General features: G+C 38.3%; 1 protein-coding gene across 1 annotated transcript in view; it reads left to right on the forward strand.

Annotated features, from left to right (window-relative positions):
• Positions 1-13604, forward strand: part of LOC150076641 (VPS35 endosomal protein-sorting factor-like) — a 370416-nt gene that overhangs the window by 97532 nt on the left and 259280 nt on the right. The window lies entirely within an intron of this gene.

Consider the following 13604-nt stretch of genomic DNA (forward strand, 5'->3'; position numbering starts at 1 on the left):
GCCAGAGGTGTATTCAACTCTAGCAGAAAGCTACAGAATCTTGAAATAACTGGGAGTAAAGTGGAGGAGAAACTGTTGAAGATAAACACAAGAAAGGCACCCAGGGTGGATGGGATCTATCCAGTTATATTAAAGGAGGCAGCAAAGGAAGTAAGCAAACCCTTAGCCATAATTATGAGAGCTTCCTTGGACTCAGGGGAGGTACCCATAGACTGGAAATGTGCAAATGTGACCCCAATTCACAAAGGAGGATCAAAGGCTGACACAAGTAATTATAGACCTGTGAGCTTAACTTCTGTTCCAGGAAAATTAATGGAGGCACTGGTTAAAGAAGCACTGCAGGATCATTTAGACAAGACTTCAGTTATAGCTCGGACACAGCATGGCTTTGTTAAGGGGAAGTCTTGCCTGACCAATTTGATTGGATACTATGATGCAGTCACAAAAGAACTGGATGCAGGGAATAGCTTTGATATTTTATACTTGGATCTTAGAAAGGCTTTTGATACTGTTGCACATGGAAGACTGCTACACAAATTGGAGCAGTGTGACATTGGAGGCAAATTGCTGCTGTGGATAAAGGGGTGGTTGAGGGGGAGAAGACAGAGAGTGGTAATCAATGGACACTGCTCATTGTGGACTAATGTTATTAGTGGAGTCCCTCAGGGCTCAGTGTTGGGTCCATTATTGTTTTCTGTATTTATAAATGATATTGATGATGGTATATCGGGCTTAATGTCCAAGTTTGCAGACGATACAAAGGTTGGCAGGGTTGTCAAGGACACTAGTGACATTATGCTGCTGCAACAAGATCTGGAAAGGTTGAGCAGATGGGCTGAGAGGTGGCAAATGAAGTTTAACATTGACAAATGTAAAGTACTACACATGGGAAAAAGCAACCCCAGAGCAACGTATCAACTCTGTGGTACTACACTGATAGTGGTAGAGAATGAAAGGGACTTGGGGGTGGTTGTGCAGGCAGATATGAAGTTCTCTGAGCAGTGCAGATGGGCTGCAAGAGTAGCTCATGGAGTATTGTCAATGATATACAGGAATTTTTCCAGCAGGGATAAGGAGGTGATTATTCCCTTGTATAAGGCAATGGTCAAGCCACACCTAGAGTACTGTATACAGGTCTGGAGGCCTCATTTCAAGAAGGATGTAGAGCTGCTGGAACGAGTACAGAAAAGGGCAACAAGATTAGTGAATGGAACAAAGGGGTGCTCTTACGAAGAAAGGCTTAAGTTTTGCAAATTACAGTGTCTGGAGACTAGGCACCAGCGAGGTGATCTGATAGAGGTGTATAAAGCCTTGAATGGTTTGAGCATGCTCAATGGTGATGGGATTCTTCCTCTAGCTCAGAATAATCACCTGAGAGGGCATAAATTCAAATTGAGGAAAGACAGATATAGGATAGACGTGCGGAAATTTGCCTTTAGCCAGCGGGTGGTTGGTTGGTTGGTGGAACAGACTTCCATCCCTTGTAGTGGAGGTTGATAGCCTAAATAAGTTTAAGGCTCAGCTGGACAGGTATTTTGAACGAACAGAGGGGTGAAGTGGGTTTTTTTTTTTTTTTTTTTTTTTGGCTGATGCTGCATAAGCTTGCTTTCTTGCATCAAATGCCTCTACTAATGCTAATGCTAACCAGCCTTGTTGCCCTTCTCTGTACACATTGATGAAGGAATAGAGAGCATGATGTCTAAATTTGCAGATGATGTAAACATTGAGAGAAGTAGTTAATGATCAATGATCACTGCCAAGCAGAGCTTCTTCAGAGTGACCTAGATAGATTTCAGGGAAGGTCAGAAAAATAGCAGCTATGCTTTAATCCAGCAAACTGCAAAGTATTACACCTGGGGAATGGTAACCCCAAAATAACTTATATACTTGGTGGAGTTGAACTAAAACTAATAATGAAGGATTTGGACTTGGGTGTTATGATACGGTCAGACCTGAAGTTTTCTAAGCTTTGTTGACAGGTTGCAAGGAAGGCCATTGTGCTAGAAGAGATAAGGATGCCCTAATCCCATCATATAAGGCTTTTGTTAGACCAAACTTTGAATACTGTGTTCAAGTATGGAGACTGCACCTAATGAAGGACATTGTGCTTCTTGAAAGGGTCCAAAGATGGGTAACTCGCCTGGTGAGATTGGCAAAGGGTGTCCATATGAGGAAAGACTTTGAATTTGTGAGTTACAGAACTTGTGCTATTTAAGCTGTGTGATTACAATGTTTGTGCCAGGGAAATTATTCTTGTAAGGGTGAAATCCTTTATTCCTCATTCCACCTTAAAAATGTCCTCTCTTATCTAAACCGTGGTTTTCCAATAAATGCTCTAAGGCTGTTCATAATAAGAATATAGCATATCACAATTTGCTTATATACAAATTAGGCACCTTAGAGGAGACTTGATTGAGGTGTTTAAGGCTCTGAGAGGTATAAGTATTATTATTATTGTTAACTATTATTATTATTATAATTTTGTTGTTAACAGCTGCAAAACAGCAAACAAATGTTCCTGAGGGTGCAGCTACAAAACATTATTACACAGCTTCAAAGCAGAAGCTTGGAGTATACATTTCCCAAAGTAAAGAAAAAGTAAATGTACAGATAAAATAAAACAAAATAAATAAAAGTAGGACTCATCCATCCTATTTAAGTGAACAGCTAGGAGTAAGGCAGAGCACTGGTATTTCTTCACACACATTACACAATCAGAGTCTTAGAATTTGCAAGAAGAGTCCATTTTAAGTCAGGTACCGGATGAGGTTAGCAATTTCAGTTGCCTCTTGAAGTGTACGGGGGTGTCAAAATCTCAATATTTACTTTGTTCATTGATCCCTGCAGTCCTGTTGTAGAAGTTGTAGTATCCATAATTTGTTCTTGCATAGGATGGTTTCAGCAGTGGATGGTTTCTTAATGCTCTTGTCGGAGTGTTTAAATTTATTTGTGAGACGAGATGAGGGCAATTCATTGTACCATTTAACAGCTGGTTAAGAAGGAATAAGTTGGCTTTATCTCTTCTTTTTTCCAGCGTTTCGAGTCCAAAGAATAGCATTGGCATTAGCATTAGTAGAGGCATTTGATGCAAGAAAGCAAGCTTATGCAGCATCAGCCAAAAAAAAAAAAAAAAAAAGTAACATAAATAAATAAAAAAATAACCATTTCCACTTCACCCCTCTGTTCGTTCGAAATACCTGTCCAGCTGAGCCTTAAACTTATTTAGGCTATCAACTTCCACGACAAGGGATGGAAGTCTGTTCCACCTACCAACCACCCGCTGGCTAAAGGCAAATTTCCGCACATCTATCCTACACCTGTCTTTCCTCAATTTGAATTTATGCCCTCTCAGGTGATTATTCTGAGCAAGAGGAAGAATCCCATCAGCATTGAGCATGCTCAAACCATTCAAGGCTTTGTACACCTCTATCAGATCACCTCGCTGGTGCCTAGTTTCCAGACACTGTAATTCGCAAAACTTAAGCCTTTCTTCGTAAGAGCACCCCTTTGTTCCATTCACTAATCTTGTTGCCCTTCTCTGTACTCGTTCCAGCATCTCTACATCCTTCTTGAAATGAGGCCTCCAGGCCTGTATACAGTACTCTAGGTGTGGCCTGACCATTGCCTTATACAAGGGAATAATCACCTCCTTATCCCTGCTAGAAAAATTCCTATATATCATTGACAATACACCATGAGCTACTCTTGCAGCCCGTCTGCACTGCTCAGAGAACTTCATATCTTCCTGCACAACCACCCCCAGGTCCCTTTCATTCTCTACCACTGTCAGTGTAGTACCACAGAGTTGATACGTTGCTCTGGGGTTGCTGTTTCCCATATGTAGTACTTTACATTTGTCAATGTTAAACTTCATTTGCCACCTCGAAGCCCATCTGCTCAACCTTTCCAAATCCTGTTGCAGCAGCATAATGTCAGTAGTGTCCTTGACAACCCTGCCAACCTTCGTATCGTCTGAAAACTTGGACATTAAGCCTGATATACCATCATCAATATCATTTATAAATACAGAAAACAATAAAGGACCCAATACTGAACCCTGAGGGACTCAACTAATAACATTAGTCTACGATGAGCAGTGTCCATTGATTATCACTCTCTGTCTTCTCCCCCTCAACCACCCCTTTATCCATAGCAGCAATTTGCCTCCAATGCCACACTGCTCCAATTTGTGCAGCAGTCTTCCATGTGCAACAGTATCAAAAGCCTTTCTAAGATCCAAGTATATAATATCAAAGTTATTCCCTGCATCCAGTTCTTTTGTGACTGCATCATAGTATCCAATCAAGTTGGTCAGGCAAGACTTCCCCTTAACAAAACCATGCTGTGTCTGAGCTATAACTGAAGTCTTGTCTAGATGATCCTGCAGTGCTTCTTTAACCAGTGCCTCCATTAATTTTCTGGGAACAGAAGTTAAACTCACAGGTCTATAATTACTTGTGTCAGCCTTTGATCCTCCTTTGTGAATTGGGTTCACATTTGCACATCTCCAGTCCATGGGTACCTCCCCTGTGTCCAAGGAAGCTCTCATAATTATAGCTAAGGGTTTGCTTACTTCCTTTGCTGCCTCCTTTAATATAACTGGATAGATCCCATCCACCCCAGGTGCCTTTCTTGTGTTTATCTTCAACAATTTCTCCTCCACTTTGCTCTCAGTTATTACAAGATTCTCTAGCTTACTGCTAGAGTTGAATACACCTCTGGCATTCCCCTCGCTGAATAACTCCTCATGTGTGAATGTCGATGCAAAATATTCATTTAGTTTGTTAGCTACCTGAGCAGGGTCATCAACAGTTGACCCATCGATATCAAGTGGACCAATCTGATTCATCCCCTTCCTTCTAGAGTTTACATAAGTAAAGAACTCTGCTGTTTTTCTTCGCATCCCTTGCCAAGGATCTCTCGTAATCTGCCTTCGCCTGCCTAACCTCCTTTGTAACTTGGTTACAGATCAACTTGTATCTATCATAGGCGTCTGTGTCACGTGTTAATTTGTATGTATCCCATGCATTTTTCTTCTCTGCCATATACCTCATTAGTTCATCTGACATCCATTTAGGCCTAAACCTTGAACAATATTTCTTAGTTGATATGTAAAGCCTAGTAGCTTCCAAAATAAGTTCTTTGAATGCTTCCCATTTTGAATTTGCTGTTGGCAATATCATCAGTTGATCCCTCTGTATAGAATTTAAATACTGTCTCAGTCCATTGCAGTCGCCTTTACGAAAGCAATACCCCTTCCCTTTACCCCTAATGGTAGTTACCTCTTTGAGTAACTCCCACTTCAGGACACTGTGATCACTGCCACCTAGTGGTTCATTTATCTGCAAATTCTTAATGGATGAAGAATCACTACTGATAATCAAATCAAGAGTATTACTCCCTCTAGTTGCCTCCCGAACATGCTGATGTAGAAAACAATCATCCAATAAATCCACAAAAGCCTTGCTACTGTGTGAGTGACCAGCCCCCAAATTCCAGTCAGTATCTGGGAAATTAAAATCCCCCATTATAAGACTCTCTGATTTACCGGCCCACTCTATTTCTCCGAACAGTTTCTTATTATACTCATCAGAGTCATTAGGCCTATAGCACACTCCTACTCTCAATTTTGATCTCCCAATGCTTATGTCACACCAAACTGACTCGACACTGCACTGTCCAGCGATGTCGACTGGCTTCACTTCCTTGGATTTTATGTGGTTTTTAACTAATAACATAACCCCTCCTCCCTTCCTATCCTGTCTATCCTTTCTGTAGACATTGTACTCCACAAATTCCAGTTCTGCATTCCTTATATCTGTGTGACACCACATCTCTGAAATCCCCACAATATCTGCCTTTGATGTTTTGAGCAATACCTCAAATTTATTTGCTAAACTCCTAGCATTGGTGTACACACAAGTATACATGCACCTGTTCTTTTTCTTAGCTACCCTAACACAACCCATGTGTTTACTTGTACCCCAGTGATTCCCAGCAGTCTCTGAAATATCCTGCATCTTATTTTCCAGGCTGCGGCTCATTCCAATAGAAGCAGTGCAAGAATCACTTTCACCTCTGCCAGTGGCTACTGTTAATCTATTAGTCTTTGTCTCCCCCCAAGCTAGCAGTTTTCCAACCCACCTAGCACTGCCTCGATAGCATCAGAAAATATTCTTGCACCCTTTCTATTTAAGTGTATCCCATCCCTGTAGAAGCAGTGTCTCCTGTTAACAAATACAGACCAGGCTGAAAAAAATTCTACCCCTTGAGCCCTGCACAATCTCTCCTGGGCCGAATTGATTGACAGGGCTCTCATCATATACTCCCTCCTATCGTGTCTGGGCAGAATTGCAGACACTTTCAATTTCAACCCTAATTGACGGCTTTTTTGTACACACCACTCTTGGTAGGATTTCTCATTGTATTCAAGGCTACTTTTAAAGCAAACGTATTGGATTGCTCTTTTTTGAATATTTTCAATTTCTAATTTTTGGTAAGCAACATGTGGGGACCAGACCTGTGAGGAAAATTCTAGGGCTGGCCTAACATAGATTTTGTAAAGAAACATGAAAAGTACCAACTGATTGAAGTCTCGGTTAATTCTTTTCAAAAAACCTAGTTTTTTGCTAGCTGCCTTCACAATGTTAGAGACATGGACATCAAAGGAAAATGATTCTTTAATAAAGATACTTAAATTTTTGGCTGTACTAACTTTTTTGATTGCCTTGTTGTTGATACAATAAGAAAAATTAAGTTTGTTTTTCTTGTGTGCATTAGCAAAGCTCATCAGCTCACACTTGTTTTCATTGACTGCCATTTTGTTCTCCTTCAGCCACTGAATAACTCATTGAAGAGCTTCGTTTAGGATGATGCAGTCATTGGTACTGCGAATTGCTTTATAGATTTTTATGTCGTCTGCAAATACGTTAATTTTGATTTGGTAGTCTCCAAGGGTGCTTTGCAGGTCATTGATGTAGATAAGAAATAATAGCGGGCCTAAGGATGAACCCTGTGGGACTCCAATTTCAGGACTGAAAGGATATGAGGTTTTACCTTTAAATGTCATAGACATTTCTCTACCTACCAAGTAGTTTTCAATCCAGTTTAGTGCTTGTCCTCTGAGACCATAGTGATGCAGTTTGTCTCTGATGGACTATCTTGTCGAAGGCTTTGCTTAAATCAAGGAAGATGGAGTCGACTTGTTTTCCTTCGTCAAGTGCCTGGGATATGTTCGAAACAAACGAAATCATATCTGTGCAGGTGGAATGACCCTTGATAAATCCGTGAGAGTAATCTGACAAATTAAGTTTCATAAAGTTAAATAGCTGCTTCATTACAATGGATTCAGTTATCTTTGAGAGTGTATTCAATTGACAAACTGGTCTGTAATTGTTGGGTGAGGATGGGTCTTCTTTTTTGTAAAGAGGGTAATAAAGGCCTTTTTCAGTTGAGCTGGATAGATTCCACTCTCAAATACCAATTTTATTCAGTGAAGTAATGGCTTTATAAGTGTAGTTCCACATTTTTTCCATAAGACAGTAGGGATACCTTCCGGGCCTCGTGTGAGATCCTTTTTCATACTATGGATTGTGCTCAATAATTCTGCTTGGTTTATTTCAAATACTGTTAGGGTATCAATGTAGTCGAGAGGAAAATTTTCGTTACCTTCCATCCCATCATCTGTTGTATCTGTTTTGTAAATTTCTTCAAAGCTGCTAGCAAGGTAGTCTGCCTCAGACAAAGATGACAATTCACTGGGAATATCTAGCATGTTTACAGCCGCATTTTGATTTTTTGCTTTGAAATAGCTGAATATAGGCTTCATATCTTTTTCCTCGAAGACTCTTCTTTCGACAAAGCACAGGTATTTGTTGTAGTCCTGTTTTAATGTCGTTTTAACCTGTCTTCTTAAGGAGGAATATTTATTGTAAAGGCATATTTCTTTATTTGTCTTAAACCTACTATGCATTTTTCGTTTTTTTGCCAGTAGGGATTTTAGTTCCTTAGAGAATCAGTGTGAGTAATTTGTATCAGGAACACTATAGCATGGAACAAGATTGTTAGTTACTTCATTAATGATTTGGTAAAAGCAGTCCAGTGCTTCTTGAGGATCATTGATTTTTAATAGTAATTCCCAATTACAGTTTTTAAATGCATAATTCATATCAGGCCATTTCACTTTATTGAAATTGAGCTTCTGTTTTTGTTCTAAATCCGTATCTTTAACTGATCTTTTCTTGATGGAAAAGGCCACGGGAATGCGATTTGATTTGAAAAGATTAGTTGGCTTAAAGACCACCAAAGGAAAGTTGGTGAAGACTAAATCCAAGTAGTTTTCATTTCAAGTTGGAAATTCACAGATCTGATTCAGATTTAGAGAGATGAAAATTTTTTGAAATCTACCCTTAAGTGTCCAGACATTATATCCATTGTAGGCATGTGGCATATTAAAGTCCCTTAAAACAATTAAATGGTCTATTCCCAGATGTTGATCAAGAATTTGGTCGATAGTGTTCTCAAATTCTGTCATAAGAGTGTTATCTATAGGTGGTGGAAGGTAGACAAGCATAACATAGAAGATATAAGAGCCACTGCCCAGTTGGAGAAAAATTCCTTCAATGTTAGCCAAGACTTTGATTTTTGAGGTAGGAATCTCTTTTTGGCAGACAATCATGAGCCCGCCGCCTCTCTTATCCAGTCTATCCCAATGAATAACAACAAAGCCCGGTGGGACCAATTCACTGTCCTTAACATCCTGAGTGAGCCGTGTTTCCACTAAAAAGTAGATGTCGTAGTCTTCTTGTAATATAAGGGAATAGGTGTCTTTATAGTTGCTATTGTTTAGACATTGCACATTTTGATAGTAACATAGCAAATCATCTTGTAAATTATTCTTATTTTGTCGAACTGGAATCCTATTTTCCTGTAGTTGCTATTTATTTTCTTGATTGTCTGTATTTGCTATTTATTTCCATTTTCAATATTCATAGGTGAGGATGGGTTTGTTGATTTTGTCCTTGTACTTACATTCTTGTGGAAAGGCAATATCAGTGTTCCTTCAGTCCAGTTATTAGTGTCCAGAATTCTTGCTTCGTTGTCCTCACTATATGAAACTTTAAAGGATGAGTACTCCTGTGGAAACCTTGCTTTCAGTTTGGTTACCTGAACATTTGACTTACAAACGCTGTTAACGTATTCTTGTAATTCTCTTTCAGTTGTGTCCAGGGCCAACCTTGAAACAAATATAGCCTTGAGCTATGGAATAACTTTAAGCTTTTTGTTTTTTGAAGCCCCGATTAGTAGCTGAGAATTTATTTGGATTCCGGTTTTTTTTTCTGCTAGAGTAAATTCTTTCAATTTTGTCTGTGTTATCCGCTTCCTCCTTGTCGCCGCCATTTTCCATATCCCTTTTTAATATTTCGGCATAAGTATGCTTTGTTTGTGCCTTGGCTGTATACGTTTCTTTCGTGTCGGTGTAGGCATCAATATTTTCCTCATATTTATTTACATTCTCTGAGATTTGAGTTTTGTTTTGGTGAGTTACATTTTCCAACCGGTGCCCTTTGTTTTTGCTGTTTTTGCATGTTTCTAAGGTTGGGTGTTCAGCTTGTGTTAGTCTTAATTGAATTGGTCCTTTCTCGTTTCTCTTCTTCCGTTTTGCACCTGACGTTAGTTCATCCTCTGTTTGGTTACACTTATGCTCATAGAGTTTCACCCCTGATTCAGGGGTTTGAGTGCTTGCATTTTTTTTTATGGTATTTAAGGCGGATTTGTTATTTTCTCTTAGTAATTCCAAAGGTATTTGCTAGGAGCCGATAATCGGTGGATCGTTAGCATCATTAGAAATTTGGCCGTCGCCTACGAGCGACATTTCTTGACCTTTTAAGCCAGATTCTCTGTTGGTTAACGGCACATTGCGTTGTTCAACAGGATTTGTGTTTTTGAAACAATTCGACTCAGGCGAGCAACGAATTGTATCATCGATATCCGCATGATCACTCAATGCAGCTTTCGGGGTCTCTCCGGAGTTGTAGTTTGTTGGTAGTTTCGTGTGTTGTCTTGTGTTAGTTAGCAAATTCGTTAATTCAAGATTGCCCTTTTTTACAATCAGAAAGTTCATGTAACACACCTTGCAACTTTTCGTATAGCGTGTCATACCCATTTGCCATAGATTTTTGATAAATAAATATCTCGGACCATTTGTCGTATAATCCACTAATCTGGTTTGCAAGATATTGTCCCTGTGACTGTAGGTCTCTCTTGAGCTCTTTAAAGTCAATGATGAAAGCGAGAAACTCCTGTTCAATATTAAAATTTAAGTCGAACCCTGGCGTTGGTGCATTATTCAGCATCGAGTATGGCAAGGAGAAGGAGCTGTGCATGACATTTGAGAAGGCTGGGTATGTATCAAGTTGAGTCTCGTTAATAGACATTTCTTGATATTCTTTACTACTTGTGTTATCTTGTGCGAGCTTACAGATAATACATCTGAAGCATGCCTTAGCCTGTGACAACATTTTTTTGTGATATTTAATCTTATTACAACAAGGTCCTACTGCTCCACTGCAAGAACTACAAATCAGGAAGTCTTCAACTTGATCGTTGCATATTGAGCAAATCTTGAGTTTCTCCATAGTACGAAAATACCATATGTGAAAACAAAATCACGTGAAAAAGTCTTAAACAATATTTGCTGTGACCTTTCGGATTGTCCCCTAACAATTAGAGAGTGCTGTTGCAACAAAGAAAGAGTTACTTACAGTAATGAGAAGGTGACCTTGGTGAGGGTGAAGTTGGTGGGGTAACTTTCCTAAGTAGATCTGTTCTAGATGAAGTAGCAGAAGGCCTGGGGGAGGGGAGGGAAGGACAACCTTGGTGCTGGCAAGGAATGGTGACTGAGTGTTGACGGGTATTCTTCAGTATAGGACGAGGGAAGCTGCAGGTAGAATTAACCACTTTCAAATTCATTTGGATCAGAAGAAGATGAATTATTTAGTAAATAATTATATACTAAATAATTATTTACTAAATAATTAAAAAAAAAAAGAATTATATACTAAATAATTCATCTCGTCACAAGATGAATTATTTAGTATATCATTCACGAAAATCAAATCAGTAAAACTGCACTAACCATTAACTTTAATCGGAACCCGATTGCACACAGCCTCACACTGTCCACGCAAGCGAGATAAAAAAGTAAAATGAATGACGACAAAATTTTCACAATTATAAATGATTCTAGAACTAGGGGCCATAATTTCAAGTTATGGGGGAAATGTTTATACTGGATTGCCGGAAGTTTTATTTTAGCCAGTGAGTTATAAATTACTGGAATAAGTTAGCTACATGGGTGGTAGAGGCTGACAGTTTGGGGAAATTCAAAGGTCAGCAGGATAATTACCTACCGGAGCAGGGAAACACATCGGTTGTCTATTTCCTTTTCTCTTATTAATTGTTTATTTTTTTTTAATTTTCTTATTATTATTATTTATTTTTATTTTTTTTATTTATTTAATTATTATTTTTTTTTGGCTGGTGCAGCATAAGCCATAGGCTTCCTTGCATATATGTGACCATTGCTAATACTAATTCCAGCTAATTTCAGTTTTCCAGTTGCACGGACCCAGCTGGTTACAATGCCAAAGCTTTTGCAATTACTAATGACCTTGCACAGATTATTCACTTGCCTACCAAAACACCAGACAATCTTAACCACGAACCAAGCACCCTTGATCTTTTTCTTACGGGCCATTCAAGGTACTTGGTCAAGGTAAGTAGTCCTCTAGGCACCTCAGCTTACAACTTGGTGATGATCTCTTCTCCAATCGAGCCTCTCTCTCTCTTTCTTATATGGCCATTGTGTTGACTGGATTGCTATTTAAGTTGTCTGATTACAATGTTTGTGCCAGGGAAATTATTCTTGTAAGAATGAAATCCTTTATTCCTCATTCCACTTTAAAAATGTCCTCCCTTATCTAAACCTTGGTTTTTCCAATAAATGCTTTAAGGCTGTTCATAATAGGAATATAGCATATCACAATTTGCTTATATATAGATTTCCAACTTCATTTTCTGCCTATGCTAAATTTAGCTCACAGCAATTGCAAAAAGTTATTAATCAATGAAAACTCAATTTTGAACAGGTTAACAGGAGAAAACTTGCTTTTTATCCAAATGGTAGTTGAGTCCTCTATTCACTCTTCTAAGTTGTTGGCTGCAACTTCTGGCCATCATATGGTTAATATATAGTTCTATTGCATCCTCATCTAAAGACTAAGCTGACTTATGTTTGTCCCAATATAACACCCCACTCAGTGTCACCCATGGTCTTCTGATAGAAGTTTTCTAAGAGAATTCTGAACAATCGCAATGCCAAGAAAGCTCCAGCTCCTGATGGTATTTCTTCACTTGTTCTCATTACAAGTCCATGTCATCTTCTTATACTTTTTTTTATTCCACTAGTGTTTTTCCGTCTGCTTGGAAAACAAATTCCTCCTTTCCAGTTATCATCCCATTTTATTTATCTCTACACATTTTGAAAGTTATGGAGAAATTCATTAACCACCAACTCTTAATCTATCTCAAAAAACTTCCATCTAATCAGTGATTGCGAATATGGATTCTATCAGTGAATCCAAATTGGCAGTGTCAGTGAGCTATCTGATATGATATTAGCTTGTTACTCATCTTTGGATGAATTAATTGGAAAAGTCTGATGAAACTCAAGCATTTGCTTGAGTTGACATTTGACATTTGAGTTGCTCTTGACATTTCTAAAACTTTTGATTATGATTGTGTTTAGCAATAAAGGCCCTTTAAACAAGATTTTCATTAAAAAAAAATTCTTTCATTTAAAAATATTTATCAACCTCAGAATAAAGGAAACAGGCATCCCCTGAAATATCAGGCCAACCCTCAGCTCCTTCCATATTATTTCTTAATATTTTAATCCCCAATAAATATATTTATTATTTTGTATGCAGTTTTGTGTTCTCCTTTTACTTATTTATTATGCTTGAATTAATTAGTTTGAGGACTTTGCCATGGTGTAATCAAAATAAATTCCAAACTAATTTCTCAAATCTAATTAGTTAAGTATAATTTAGGTGACTTTGTATATTAACTTCCATATTATCACAATACATTCAATGAATTTTTTATAAGTGTGTGTTGAGAGATTAAAAAAAAACTTGGTACCACTATTTTAAAGGAGTCTCTAAATTTTCCCATGCACATTTGAAGCATCCTCAACCTTCAAGAGTGAAAAAAGATTTGGTGCCAGATTGGGATTGGATGAGTGAAATAAGGGTGTTTTTTTTTTTTTTTTTTTGGCTGATGCTATATAAGCTTGCTTTCTTGCATCATCTGCCTTTGCTAATGCTAAAAAACATAAATTTCAGTTTTCTGTAGGAAAAAATTATAATTTTCTTCAACAGTCAGTGGCCTTTTGCTATTAGATATTAAAGAAGCTTCTTGCTAACACTAACTCATAATAGTATGTGGAAACTTTGACCCATCTACACCTCACTGCCAAAAGCAAGGAACCAGGGCAACTGATTGCTTTGCTTTTGATGCTGTGTAAGCAACTAGGATAACTG

This window comes from Mastigoproctus giganteus, chromosome 12 (genome assembly GCF_048544385.1).
Source record: "Mastigoproctus giganteus isolate SK-2022 chromosome 12, ASM4854438v1, whole genome shotgun sequence".
NCBI lineage: Eukaryota > Metazoa > Arthropoda > Arachnida > Uropygi > Thelyphonidae > Mastigoproctus > Mastigoproctus giganteus.